This window comes from Tachypleus tridentatus, chromosome 8, assembly GCF_004210375.1.
Source record: "Tachypleus tridentatus isolate NWPU-2018 chromosome 8, ASM421037v1, whole genome shotgun sequence".
Classification (NCBI taxonomy): Eukaryota; Metazoa; Arthropoda; class Merostomata; order Xiphosura; family Limulidae; genus Tachypleus; species Tachypleus tridentatus.
Genome location: NC_134832.1, coordinates 100,904,518 through 100,919,557, shown reverse-complemented (window position 1 = coordinate 100,919,557; position 15,040 = coordinate 100,904,518). Strand labels below are relative to the sequence as shown.

Genomic DNA, 15,040 nt, shown 5'->3' with positions numbered 1-15,040 from the left:
ATAAAGACAGATCCAAATCCATCATTTCTATTACTCGCTGGGGAAGAGTGTGGTTTCATAAACTATTTCATGTGTTGTGCAACAGGTAAAACACACCAGCAACTGTCGTTTTATAATGATAACTCACTATCGAACACAGATACAATTCCTTACAGAATACGTATATGTGAGTGGAGGAAATAAAACTAAGAAATCTTACTTTTTTAGTTCACCCAACGAAAAGGATAATTCTCAATTAAAATGTTCCTTTGACCAATGTAATAAGTAAGAAATATATATGCGAGACAGAGATAGAAATGAAAAGTTTGCCAACACGTGAGCGAAACATAAAAGAACTACTTTACTTTTGTTTTTTTTGTTCATTTTTTCTGGTCCTTCTGCTGTGCATAATATCAAACGTTTGCGTGAATGAAAATATGTAGCGACAGTAAATTCGTTATTTATTTAAGATTCTCACGAAATCCACCACTTAGACTACGTGCACAGTTTCTTCAGGGAAATTATTCACTAAGAAAACGTCAACGGTTCTCTGTTGTTTTAAAGCGAAAATATTCTTTAAACCACTTCATGAGATACGATGCAGATCTTCCATCTTAAGTTCCACAACGTTCTCAAGCGTCTCAGTAAAATGTGTCTTACTTACTGAGATGCAATTTCAGGTGTATCAAGGTTACACAATCTTTACACTTTCTCTCTTTTACCTGATTAAATAGTACGAAAGAAATCGCAAAGCGTTTTCCACAAAATTACTGAATGGGTTTTCGTAAATATACGAGTTAGGTACTACTACACTGTTCACAATATTATTGTTGTTGTTGGATGTAAACTACATGGTGAGAAACGCGTCCTCTTCTACTCATGGGTATGAAGAGCCGATTTTCATTGTTATATTTCCTCAGACATTCCGATGAGCCACGCGTGGCCCACTCTAACTCGAAATTAACGTTTCATTCATTTGAATTTAACGCTCATTACAATGAATTCGAGAAATTTTGAGAGCTCATTAAATTATGATAAATGGATGTTGAAGAGAGGTTACAGAAAGAAATTCAGATTTTAAACTTTGTGCTAACGTTTTCGTTAATTTCGTGGGAAATGAGAGAATGAATAATGTTTACATCTCGTCATACTATGATTGAAAGAAATCGTTTTTACCCTTGCGTTTCGAAAAGAGCGAAACTTGTAAAATATTACGATAATGTTAAATAACGATTTAGTGTTTTCATGGAATTAATTGAGAAGATTAATTGAATGCACTTTTTTTCAAAGCAAAGGAAAAATACTGCATTACTACATCAATTCGCATGCGCGTGAACTTCATTTCAAAGGACGAACACATAACACGGCTGAAAATGTGTTTTAGCATACACTTGCACAAAACATATGTACACTTATACGAGATTTTAGAATGGTCTAGCCTCATGTCTCAAAAGAACATTATGAGTTGATTTATTCATAGGATTAATTACGGTAGTGTTTATTTCTAACTCAACAGCAGCAAGAAGTTAGTGTTAATTTTTCTTTTTTTTTCTTTTATAGGCCATTCTTAGTGATGCTTAACAAATCTTAGGCCTAAGGCAAGTTGACTGACATATTTTGATTGCTGAGATTAGAAGTTTTTCGTATTGTTTATAGATATTCTGTGTCTAAAGAAATTTTCTTCTAAATAGTATACTAATTTCAGAAAAAAAAACTATTTTGCGGGTCTTTGTCATTTTAAATAATTTATTTGTATTTTTAGCAGTAAAGGGACCTGACTTCTTTGTATATTTTCCTCAAAATTTACCTGATATTTCTTTTAAGTTCGAAGCCAATTATCGTTCCAATGACCGTCAAAATGTAAAATTTGTATATTAATTTTATGAAAGGTAATTTATATCTACTTTATTATTTAAAAACATAGGAGAAATAGCATTATATTTTCAATCGATTAACAATTATGTGTTCAATACTTCAAATTGGATTATTCAATTTCAGACCCGGCATGTCTAGGTTATTAGGTCGCTCGTCTCGTAATCTGAGGGTCGCAGGTTCGAATTCCCTTCACACCAAACAAACTCTCCCTCTGAGTCGTGAAAGCGTTATACGTGATGTTCAATCTCACTATTCTTTGGTGAGAGAATAGCTCAAAGTTCGCGGTTGGTAGTAGCGAGTATCCGCCTTCTTTCCACTGTGAAATTAGAGACTACTAGCGCTAATAGCACTCGTGTAGCTTTGCCGAAATTGAAAACAAATAAATATCGTTCCCGTTTTTCTCTGTAATGACATACAACTCTATTGGAATAGTGCTTGTTAATAAGTACATTTGTGAGCTATGATGCAAGAAATGAGAATGTCAGAATAAACCTTATGATATAAGAAATGACAACAATCAGGTAAATCTAGTTTGGTAATGTTAATTTTTGTGTAATAACGTTATCGTTCAGATTAAACTACAGACACAAAACGTGCCTTGGTTTCTTAAAGTATACGAGACAAAGACCCGTTCCACGTGAAGCGAGCTCAGTGTCGAAAGAAGGCAGTTACCTTTATTTACAGGTAAAGAAGTTGTTATTTTTAAAACTTTAATGTTTTAAAATTATCGCGTAAAGCGACGGTGGTATAGTGGTTAGCATAGCTGCCTTCCAAGCAGTTGACCTGGGTTCGATTCCCGGCCGTCGCATCGTTTACTTTTGGTTGTGTGAAGGTACTTATTTTATCTCGATATAATCTTCGTATACCCTGACTTCACTCCATCACGTTACTCGATCATTCACTTCTTTGCGCGGGTTATCAAACTTTTAACTTCCAAATGGTTTTTTAATTTAATATTGTTTACCTGGCATCGAACAAGAAGGTCGAAATTATTGATTGGAAAAACTACAATAAACACATTCTTCAATTAACACAGATTACTTTCTTGACGAAACTTATCTAATAATATGGGTAGGTGCATTTCCATTTCCAAGTGTGTTGAAAGGTGTAGTAATTACTATCGGAAATGTTGCTCACACGTATAATTATAAATGTGAGCTGTCTTAATCATCGAAAATCGCATCTCATTTTACTCACTAATCAATCTCGTAGAAGTTGGTGACAGCTTCGAATGTTCGTGATTGAAATAAATGTAAAGAATAAACGTATGGTTCTGAGAAATTATGCGAGAATTCAAAAACAATTACATTACCATCGGTAAACTACAGTTCCTCTGCCATTTCCTGGGGCGAGGAGATATTTCTCGGAATACCGCGGTTCGATAAGCGAGCTGTAATAGGACAAAAATAAGTGGAATTTGGATCATCAATTCGTCACGAACGACGAATGTCAAGTTGTTAAATACGATAATTAAGTGACATTTTAATTAAACCAAATATGTGATATATCGTTTGTCAAATTAAATTATAATATTATATTTAATCTCTTTCCCCAGTTTGTTAGCGTTACCTCGTTTTTACTAACATTCCTTATTTATTTCTACAAATTCGACACATCGCAAATGGTCTAAGTAAAACAAAAATACCCTTGAATCTACACGTTTTTGTAGACAGTATAAATTCAAAAATCGTTCAGAGATTTTCCCTTTATAAAGACAGATCCAAATCCATCATTTCTATTACTCGCTGGGGAAGAGTGTGGTTTCATAAACTATTTCATGTGTTGTGCAACAGGTAAAACACACCAGCAACTGTCGTTTTATAATGATAACTCACTATCGAACACAGATACAATTCCTTACAGAATACGTATATGTGAGTGGAGGAAATAAAACTAAGAAATCTTACTTTTTTAGTTCACCCAACGAAAAGGATAATTCTCAATTAAAATGTTCCTTTGACCAATGTAATAAGTAAGAAATATATATGCGAGACAGAGATAGAAATGAAAAGTTTGCCAACACGTGAGCGAAACATAAAAGAACTACTTTACTTTTGTTTTTTTTGTTCATTTTTTCTGGTCCTTCTGCTGTGCATAATATCAAACGTTTGCGTGAATGAAAATATGTAGCGACAGTAAATTCGTTATTTATTTAAGATTCTCACGAAATCCACCACTTCGACTACGTGCACAGTTTCTTCAGGGAAATTATTCACTAAGAAAACGTCAACGGTTCTCTGTTGTTTTAAAGCGAAAATATTCTTTAAACCACTTCATGAGATACGATGCAGATCTTCCATCTTAAGTTCCACAACGTTCTCAAGCGTCTCAGTAAAATGTGTCTTACTTACTGAGATGCAATTTCAGGTGTATCAAGGTTACACAATCTTTACACTTTCTCTCTTTTACCTGATTAAATAGTACGAAAGAAATCGCAAAGCGTTTTCCACAAAATTACTGAATGGGTTTTCGTAAATATACGAGTTAGGTACTACTACACTGTTCACAATATTATTGTTGTTGTTGGATGTAAACTACATGGTGAGAAACGCGTCCTCTTCTACTCATGGGTATGAAGAGCCGATTTTCATTGTTATATTTCCTCAGACATTCCGATGAGCCACGCGTGGCCCACTCTAACTCGAAATTAACGTTTCATTCATTTGAATTTAACGCTCATTACAATGAATTCGAGAAATTTTGAGAGCTCATTAAATTATGATAAATGGATGTTGAAGAGAGGTTACAGAAAGAAATTCAGATTTTAAACTTTGTGCTAACGTTTTTCGTTAATTTCGTGGGAAATGAGAGAATGAATAATGTTTACATCTCGTCATACTATGATTGAAAGAAATCGTTTTTTACCCTTGCGTTTCGAAAAGAGCGAAACTTGTAAAATATTACGATAATGTTAAATAACGATTTAGTGTTTTCATGGAATTAATTGAGAAGATTAATTGAATGCACTTTTTTTCAAAGCAAAGGAAAAATACTGCATTACTACATCAATTCGCATGCGCGTGAACTTCATTTCAAAGGACGAACACATAACACGGCTGAAAATGTGTTTTAGCATACACTTGCACAAAAACATATGTACACTTATACGAGATTTTAGAATGGTCTAGCCTCATGTCTCAAAAGAACATTATGAGTTGATTTATTCATAGGATTAATTACGGTAGTGTTTATTTCTAACTCAACAGCAGCAAGAAGTTAGTGTTAATTTTTCTTTTTTTTTTTTATAGGCCATTCTTAGTGATGCTTAACAAATCTTAGGCCTAAGGCAAGTTGACTGACATATTTTGATTGCTGAGATTAGAAGTTTTTCGTATTGTTTATAGATATTCTGTGTCTAAAGAAATTTTCTTCTAAATAGTATACTAATTTCAGAAAAAAAAACTATTTTGCGGGTCTTTGTCATTTTAAATAATTTATTTGTATTTTTAGCAGTAAAGGGACCTGACTTCTTTGTATATTTTCCTCAAAATTTACCTGATATTTCTTTTAAGTTCGAAGCCAATTATCGTTCCAACGACCGTCAAAATGTAAAATTTGTATATTAATTTTATGAAAGGTAATTTATATCTACTTTATTATTTAAAAACATAGGAGAAATAGCATTATATTTTCAATCGATTAACAATTATGTGTTCAATACTTCAAATTTGATTATTCAATTTCAGACCCGGCATGTCTAGGTTATTAGGTCGCTCGTCTCGTAATCTGAGGGTCGCAGGTTCGAATTCCCTTCACACCAAACAAACTCTCCCTCTGGGTCGTGAAAGCGTTATACGTGATGTTCAATCTCACTATTCTTTGGTGAGAGAATAGCTCAAAGTTCGCGGTTGGTAGTAGCGAGTATCCGCCTTCTTTCCACTGTGAAATTAGAGACTACTAGCGCTAATAGCACTCGTGTAGCTTTGCCGAAATTGAAAACAAATAAATATCGTTCCCGTTTTTCTCTGTAATGACATACAACTCTATTGGAATAGTGCTTGTTAATAAGTACATTTGTGAGCTATGATGCAAGAAATGAGAATGTCAGAATAAACCTTATGATATAAGAAATGACAACAATCAGGTAAATCTAGTTTGGTAATGTTAATTTTTGTGTAATAACGTTATCGTTCAGATTAAACTACAGACACAAAACGTGCCTTGGTTTCTTAAAGTATACGAGACAAAGACCCGTTCCACGTGAAGCGAGCTCAGTGTCGAAAGAAGGCAGTTACCTTTATTTACAGGTAAAGAAGTTGTTATTTTTAAAACTTTAATGTTTTAAAATTATCGCGTAAAGCGACGGTGGTATAGTGGTTAGCATAGCTGCCTTCCAAGCAGTTGACCTGGGTTCGATTCCCGGCCGTCGCATCGTTTACTTTTGGTTGTGTGAAGGTACTTATTTTATCTCGATATAATCTTCGTATACCCTGACTTCACTCCATCACGTTACTCGATCATTCACTTCTTTGCGCGGGTTATCAAACTTTTAACTTCCAAATGGTTTTTTAATTTAATATTGTTTACCTGGCATCGAACAAGAAGGTCGAAATTATTGATTGGAAAAACTACAATAAACACATTCTTCAATTAACACAGGTTACTTTCTTGACGAAACTTATCTAATAATATGGGTAGGTGCATTTCCATTTCCAAGTGTGTTGAAAGGTGTAGTAATTACTATCGGAAATGTTGCTCACACGTATAATTATAAATGTGAGCTGTCTTAATCATCGAAAATCGCATCTCATTTTACTCACTAATCAATCTCGTAGAAGTTGGTGACAGCTTCGAATGTTCGTGATTGAAATAAATGTAAAGAATAAACGTATGGTTCTGAGAAATTATGCGAGAATTCAAAAAACAATTACATTACCATCGGTAAACTACAGTTCCTCTGCCATTTCCTGGGGCGAGGAGATATTTCTCGGAATACCGCGGTTCGATAAGCGAGCTGTAATAGGACAAAAATAAGTGGAATTTGGATCATCAATTCGTCACGAACGACGAATGTCAAGTTATTAAATACGATAATTAAGTGACATTATAATTAAACCAAATATGTGATATATCGTTTGTCAAATTAAATTATAATATTATATTTAATCTCTTTCCCCAGTTTGTTAGCGTTACCTCGTTTTTACTAACATTCCTTATTTATTTCTACAAATTCGACACATCGCAAATGGTCTAAGTAAAACAAAAATACCCTTGAATCTACACGTTTTTGTAGACAGTATAAATTCAAAAATCGTTCAGAGATTTTCCCTTTATAAAGACAGATCCAAATCCATCATTTCTATTACTCGCTGGGGAAGAGTGTGGTTTCATAAACTATTTCATGTGTTGTGCAACAGGTAAAACACACCAGCAACTGTCGTTTTATAATGATAACTCACTATCGAACACAGATACAATTCCTTACAGAATACGTATATGTGAGTGGAGGAAATAAAACTAAGAAATCTTACTTTTTTAGTTCACCCAACGAAAAGGATAATTCTCAATTAAAATGTTCCTTTGACCAATGTAATAAGTAAGAAATATATATGCGAGACAGAGATAGAAATGAAAAGTTTGCCAACACGTGAGCGAAACATAAAAGAACTACTTTACTTTTGTTTTTTTTGTTCATTTTTTCTGGTCCTTCTGCTGTGCATAATATCAAACGTTTGCGTGAATGAAAATATGTAGCGACAGTAAATTCGTTATTTATTTAAGATTCTCACGAAATCCACCACTTCGACTACGTGCACAGTTTCTTCAGGGAAATTATTCACTAAGAAAACGTCAACGGTTCTCTGTTGTTTTAAAGCGAAAATATTCTTTAAACCACTTCATGAGATACGATGCAGATCTTCCATCTTAAGTTCCACAACGTTCTCAAGCGTCTCAGTAAAATGTGTCTTACTTACTGAGATGCAATTTCAGGTGTATCAAGGTTACACAATCTTTACACTTTCTCTCTTTTACCTGATTAAATAGTACGAAAGAAATCGCAAAGCGTTTTCCACAAAATTACTGAATGGGTTTTCGTAAATATACGAGTTAGGTACTACTACACTGTTCACAATATTATTGTTGTTGTTGGATGTAAACTACATGGTGAGAAACGCGTCCTCTTCTACTCATGGGTATGAAGAGCCGATTTTCATTGTTATATTTCCTCAGACATTCCGATGAGCCACGCGTGGCCCACTCTAACTCGAAATTAACGTTTCATTCATTTGAATTTAACGCTCATTACAATGAATTCGAGAAATTTTGAGAGCTCATTAAATTATGATAAATGGATGTTGAAGAGAGGTTACAGAAAGAAATTCAGATTTTTAAACTTTGTGCTAACGTTTTTCGTTAATTTCGTGGGAAATGAGAGAATGAATAATGTTTACATCTCGTCATACTATGATTGAAAGAAATCGTTTTTACCCTTGCGTTTCGAAAAGAGCGAAACTTGTAAAATATTACGATAATGTTAAATAACGATTTAGTGTTTTCATGGAATTAATTGAGAAGATTAATTGAATGCACTTTTTTTCAAAGCAAAGGAAAAATACTGCATTACTACATCAATTCGCATGCGCGTGAACTTCATTTCAAAGGACGAACACATAACACGGCTGAAAATGTGTTTTAGCATACACTTGCACAAAAACATATGTACACTTATACGAGATTTTAGAATGGTCTAGCCTCATGTCTCAAAAGAACATTATGAGTTGATTTATTCATAGGATTAATTACGGTAGTGTTTATTTCTAACTCAACAGCAGCAAGAAGTTAGTGTTAATTTTTCTTTTTCTTTTTATAGGCCATTCTTAGTGATGCTTAACAAATCTTAGGCCTAAGGCAAGTTGACTGACATATTTTGATTGCTGAGATTAGAAGTTTTTCGTATTGTTTATAGATATTCTGTGTCTAAAGAAATTTTCTTCTAAATAGTATACTAATTTCAGAAAAAAAAAACTATTTTGCGGGTCTTTGTCATTTTAAATAATTTATTTGTATTTTTAGCAGTAAAGGGACCTGACTTCTTTGTATATTTTCCTCAAAATTTACCTGATATTTCTTTTTAAGTTCGAAGCCAATTATCGTTCCAATGACCGTCAAAATGTAAAATTTGTATATTAATTTTATGAAAGGTAATTTATATCTACTTTATTATTTAAAAACATAGGAGAAATAGCATTATATTTTCAATCGATTAACAATTATGTGTTCAATACTTCAAATTGGATTATTCAATTTCAGACCCGGCATGTCTAGGTTATTAGGTCGCTCGTCTCGTAATCTGAGGGTCGCAGGTTCGAATTCCCTTCACACCAAACAAACTCTCCCTCTGAGTCGTGAAAGCGTTATACGTGATGTTCAATCTCACTATTCTTTGGTGAGAGAATAGCTCAAAGTTCGCGGTTGGTAGTAGCGAGTATCCGCCTTCTTTCCACTGTGAAATTAGAGACTACTAGCGCTAATAGCACTCGTGTAGCTTTGCCGAAATTGAAAACAAATAAATATCGTTCCCGTTTTTCTCTGTAATGACATACAACTCTATTGGAATAGTGCTTGTTAATAAGTACATTTGTGAGCTATGATGCAAGAAATGAGAATGTCAGAATAAACCTTATGATATAAGAAATGACAACAATCAGGTAAATCTAGTTTGGTAATGTTAATTTTTGTGTAATAACGTTATCGTTCAGATTAAACTACAGACACAAAACGTGCCTTGGTTTCTTAAAGTATACGAGACAAAGACCCGTTCCACGTGAAGCGAGCTCAGTGTCGAAAGAAGGCAGTTACCTTTATTTACAGGTAAAGAAGTTGTTATTTTTAAAACTTTAATGTTTTAAAATTATCGCGTAAAGCGACGGTGGTATAGTGGTTAGCATAGCTGCCTTCCAAGCAGTTGACCTGGGTTCGATTCCCGGCCGTCGCATCGTTTACTTTTGGTTGTGTGAAGGTACTTATTTTATCTCGATATAATCTTCGTATACCCTGACTTCACTCCATCACGTTACTCGATCATTCACTTCTTTGCGCGGGTTATCAAACTTTTAACTTCCAAATGGTTTTTAATTTAATATTGTTTACCTGGCATCGAACAAGAAGGTCGAAATTATTGATTGGAAAAACTACAATAAACACATTCTTCAATTAACACAGATTACTTTCTTGACGAAACTTATCTAATAATATGGGTAGGTGCATTTCCATTTCCAAGTGTGTTGAAAGGTGTAGTAATTACTATCGGAAATGTTGCTCACACGTATAATTATAAATGTGAGCTGTCTTAATCATCGAAAATCGCATCTCATTTTACTCACTAATCAATCTCGTAGAAGTTGGTGACAGCTTCGAATGTTCGTGATTGAAATAAATGTAAAGAATAAACGTATGGTTCTGAGAAATTATGCGAGAATTCAAAACAATTACATTACCATCGGTAAACTACAGTTCCTCTGCCATTTCCTGGGGCGAGGAGATATTTCTCGGAATACCGCGGTTCGATAAGCGAGCTGTAATAGGACAAAAATAAGTGGAATTTGGATCATCAATTCGTCACGAACGACGAATGTCAAGTTGTTAAATACGATAATTAAGTGACATTTTAATTAAACCAAATATGTGATATATCGTTTGTCAAATTAAATTATAATATTATATTTAATCTCTTTCCCCAGTTTGTTAGCGTTACCTCGTTTTTACTAACATTCCTTATTTATTTCTACAAATTCGACACATCGCAAATGGTCTAAGTAAAACAAAAATACCCTTGAATCTACACGTTTTTGTAGACAGTATAAATTCAAAATCGTTCAGAGATTTTCCCTTTATAAAGACAGATCCAAATCCATCATTTCTATTACTCGCTGGGGAAGAGTGTGGTTTCATAAACTATTTCATGTGTTGTGCAACAGGTAAAACACACCAGCAACTGTCGTTTTATAATGATAACTCACTATCGAACACAGATACAATTCCTTACAGAATACGTATATGTGAGTGGAGGAAATAAAACTAAGAAATCTTACTTTTTTAGTTCACCCAACGAAAAGGATAATTCTCAATTAAAATGTTCCTTTGACCAATGTAATAAGTAAGAAATATATATGCGAGACAGAGATAGAAATGAAAAGTTTGCCAACACGTGAGCGAAACATAAAAGAACTACTTTACTTTTGTTTTTTTGTGCATTTTTTCTGGTCCTTCTGCTGTGCATAATATCAAACGTTTGCGTGAATGAAAATATGTAGCGACAGTAAATTCGTTATTTATTTAAGATTCTCACGAAATCCACCACTTAGACTACGTGCACAGTTTCTTCAGGGAAATTATTCACTAAGAAAACGTCAACGGTTCTCTGTTGTTTTAAAGCGAAAATATTCTTTAAACCACTTCATGAGATACGATGCAGATCTTCCATCTTAAGTTCCACAACGTTCTCAAGCGTCTCAGTAAAATGTGTCTTACTTACTGAGATGCAATTTCAGGTGTATCAAGGTTACACAATCTTTACACTTTCTCTCTTTTACCTGATTAAATAGTACGAAAGAAATCGCAAAGCGTTTTCCACAAAATTACTGAATGGGTTTTCGTAAATATACGAGTTAGGTACTACTACACTGTTCACAATATTATTGTTGTTGTTGGATGTAAACTACATGGTGAGAAACGCGTCCTCTTCTACTCATGGGTATGAAGAGCCGATTTTCATTGTTATATTTCCTCAGACATTCCGATGAGCCACGCGTGGCCCACTCTAACTCGAAATTAACGTTTCATTCATTTGAATTTAACGCTCATTACAATGAATTCGAGAAATTTTGAGAGCTCATTAAATTATGATAAATGGATGTTGAAGAGAGGTTACAGAAAGAAATTCAGATTTTTAAACTTTGTGCTAACGTTTTTCGTTAATTTCGTGGGAAATGAGAGAATGAATAATGTTTACATCTCGTCATACTATGATTGAAAGAAATCGTTTTTTACCCTTGCGTTTCGAAAAGAGCGAAACTTGTAAAATATTACGATAATGTTAAATAACGATTTAGTGTTTTCATGGAATTAATTGGAGAAGATTAATTGAATGCACTTTTTTTCAAAGCAAAGGAAAAATACTGCATTACTACATCAATTCGCATGCGCGTGAACTTCATTTCAAAGGACGAACACATAACACGGCTGAAAATGTGTTTTAGCATACACTTGCACAAAAACATATGTACACTTATACGAGATTTTAGAATGGTCTAGCCTCATGTCTCAAAAGAACATTATGAGTTGATTTATTCATAGGATTAATTACGGTAGTGTTTATTTCTAACTCAACAGCAGCAAGAAGTTAGTGTTAATTTTTCTTTTTCTTTTTATAGGCCATTCTTAGTGATGCTTAACAAATCTTAGGCCTAAGGCAAGTTGACTGACATATTTTGATTGCTGAGATTAGAAGTTTTTCGTATTGTTTATAGATATTCTGTGTCTAAAGAAATTTTCTTCTAAATAGTATACTAATTTCAGAAAAAAAAACTATTTTCGGGTCTTTGTCATTTTAAATAATTTATTTGTATTTTTAGCAGTAAAGGGACCTGACTTCTTTGTATATTTTCCTCAAAATTTACCTGATATTTCTTTTTAAGTTCGAAGCCAATTATCGTTCCAATGACCGTCAAAATGTAAAATTTGTATATTAATTTTATGAAAGGTAATTTATATCTACTTTATTATTTAAAAAACATAGGAGAAATAGCATTATATTTTCAATCGATTAACAATTATGTGTTCAATACTTCAAATTTGATTATTCAATTTCAGACCCGGCATGTCTAGGTTATTAGGTCGCTCGTCTCGTAATCTGAGGGTCGCAGGTTCGAATTCCCTTCACACCAAACAAACTCTCCCTCTGGGTCGTGAAAGCGTTATACGTGATGTTCAATCTCACTATTCTTTGGTGAGAGAATAGCTCAAAGTTCGCGGTTGGTAGTAGCGAGTATCCGCCTTCTTTCCACTGTGAAATTAGAGACTACTAGCGCTAATAGCACTCGTGTAGCTTTGCCGAAATTGAAAACAAATAAATATCGTTCCCGTTTTTCTCTGTAATGACATACAACTCTATTGGAATAGTGCTTGTTAATAAGTACATTTGTGAGCTATGATGCAAGAAATGAGAATGTCAGAATAAACCTTATGATATAAGAAATGACAACAATCAGGTAAATCTAGTTTGGTAATGTTAATTTTTGTGTAATAACGTTATCGTTCAGATTAAACTACAGACACAAAACGTGCCTTGGTTTCTTAAAGTATACGAGACAAAGACCCGTTCCACGTGAAGCGAGCTCAGTGTCGAAAGAAGGCAGTTACCTTTACTTACAGGAAAAGAAGTTGTTATTTTTTAAAATTTTAATGTTTTAAAATTATCGCGGAAAGCGACGGTGGTATAGTGGTTAGCATAGCTGCCTTCCAAGCAGTTGACCTGGGTTCGATTCCCGGCCGTCGCATCGTTTACTTTTGGTTGTGTGAAGGTACTTATTTTATCTCGATATAATCTTCGTATACCCTGACTTCACTCCATCACGTTACTCGATCATTCACTTCTTTGCGCGGGTTATCAAACTTTTAACTTCCAAATGGTTTTAATTTAATAATATTGTTTACCTGGCATCGAACAAGAAGGTCGAAATTATTGATTGGAAAAACTACAATAAACACATTCTTCAATTAACACAGATTACTTTCTTGACGAAACTTATCTAATAATATGGGTAGGTGCATTTCCATTTCCAAGTGTGTTGAAAGGTGTAGTAATTACTATCGGAAATGTTGCTCACACGTATAATTATAAATGTGAGCTGTCTTAATCATCGAAAATCGCATCTCATTTTACTCACTAATCAATCTCGTAGAAGTTGGTGACAGCTTCGAATGTTCGTGATTGAAATAAATGTAAAGAATAAACGTATGGTTCTGAGAAATTATGCGAGAATTCAAAAACAATTACATTACCATCGGTAAACTACAGTTCCTCTGCCATTTCCTGGGGCGAGGAGATATTTCTCGGAATACCGCGGTTCGATAAGCGAGCTGTAATAGGACAAAAATAAGTGGAATTTGGATCATCAATTCGTCACGAACGACGAATGTCAAGTTGTTAAATACGATAATTAAGTGACATTTTAATTAAACCAAATATGTGATATATCGTTTGTCAAATTAAATTATAATATTATATTTAATCTCTTTCCCCAGTTTGTTAGCGTTACCTCGTTTTTACTAACATTCCTTATTTATTTCTACAAATTCGACACATCGCAAATGGTCTAAGTAAAACAAAAATACCCTTGAATCTACACGTTTTTGTAGACAGTATAAATTCAAAAATCGTTCAGAGATTTTCCCTTTATAAAGACAGATCCAAATCCATCATTTCTATTACTCGCTGGGGAAGAGTGTGGTTTCATAAACTATTTCATGTGTTGTGCAACAGGTAAAACACACCAGCAACTGTCGTTTTATAATGATAACTCACTATCGAACACAGATACAATTCCTTACAGAATACGTATATGTGAGTGGAGGAAATAAAACTAAGAAATCTTACTTTTTTAGTTTACCCAACGAAAAGGATAATTCTCAATTAAAATGTTCCTTTGACCAATGTAATAAGTAAGAAATATATATGCGAGACAGAGATAGAAATGAAAAGTTTGCCAACACGTGAGCGAAACATAAAAGAACTACTTTACTTTTGTTTTTTTGTGCATTTTTTCTGGTCCTTCTGCTGTGCATAATATCAAACGTTTGCGTGAATGAAAATATGTAGCGACAGTAAATTCGTTATTTATTTAAGATTCTCACGAAATCCACCACTTAGACTACGTGCACAGTTTCTTCAGGGAAATTATTCACTAAGAAAACGTCAACGGTTCTCTGTTGTTTTAAAGCGAAAATATTCTTTAAACCACTTCATGAGATACGATGCAGATCTTCCATCTTAAGTTCCACAACGTTCTCAAGCGTCTCAGTAAAATGTGTCTTACTTACTGAGATGCAATTTCAGGTGTATCAAGGTTACACAATCTTTACACTTTCTCTCTTTTACCTGATTAAATAGTACGAAAGAAATCGCAAAGCGTTTTCCACAAAATTACTGAATGGGTTTTCGTAAATATACGAGTTAGGTACTACT

General features: G+C 33.8%; 4 non-coding genes across 4 annotated transcripts; all 4 read left to right on the top strand.

The window, feature by feature from the left end:
* Nucleotides 1-2,590: 2,590 nt before the first annotated feature.
* On the top strand, nt 2,591-2,662 carry TRNAG-UCC (transfer RNA glycine (anticodon UCC)). The gene has a single exon. It is a non-coding gene; the product is annotated as a tRNA-Gly (tRNA).
* A 3,491-nt stretch (nt 2,663-6,153) lies between these two features.
* TRNAG-UCC (transfer RNA glycine (anticodon UCC)) lies at nt 6,154-6,225 on the top strand. Its single transcript has one exon. It is a non-coding gene; the product is annotated as a tRNA-Gly (tRNA).
* Nucleotides 6,226-9,718: 3,493 nt separating this feature from the next.
* TRNAG-UCC (transfer RNA glycine (anticodon UCC)) lies at nt 9,719-9,790 on the top strand. The gene has a single exon. It is a non-coding gene; the product is annotated as a tRNA-Gly (tRNA).
* A 3,490-nt stretch (nt 9,791-13,280) lies between these two features.
* On the top strand, nt 13,281-13,352 carry TRNAG-UCC (transfer RNA glycine (anticodon UCC)). The gene has a single exon. It is a non-coding gene; the product is annotated as a tRNA-Gly (tRNA).
* Nucleotides 13,353-15,040: the final 1,688 nt, after the last annotated feature.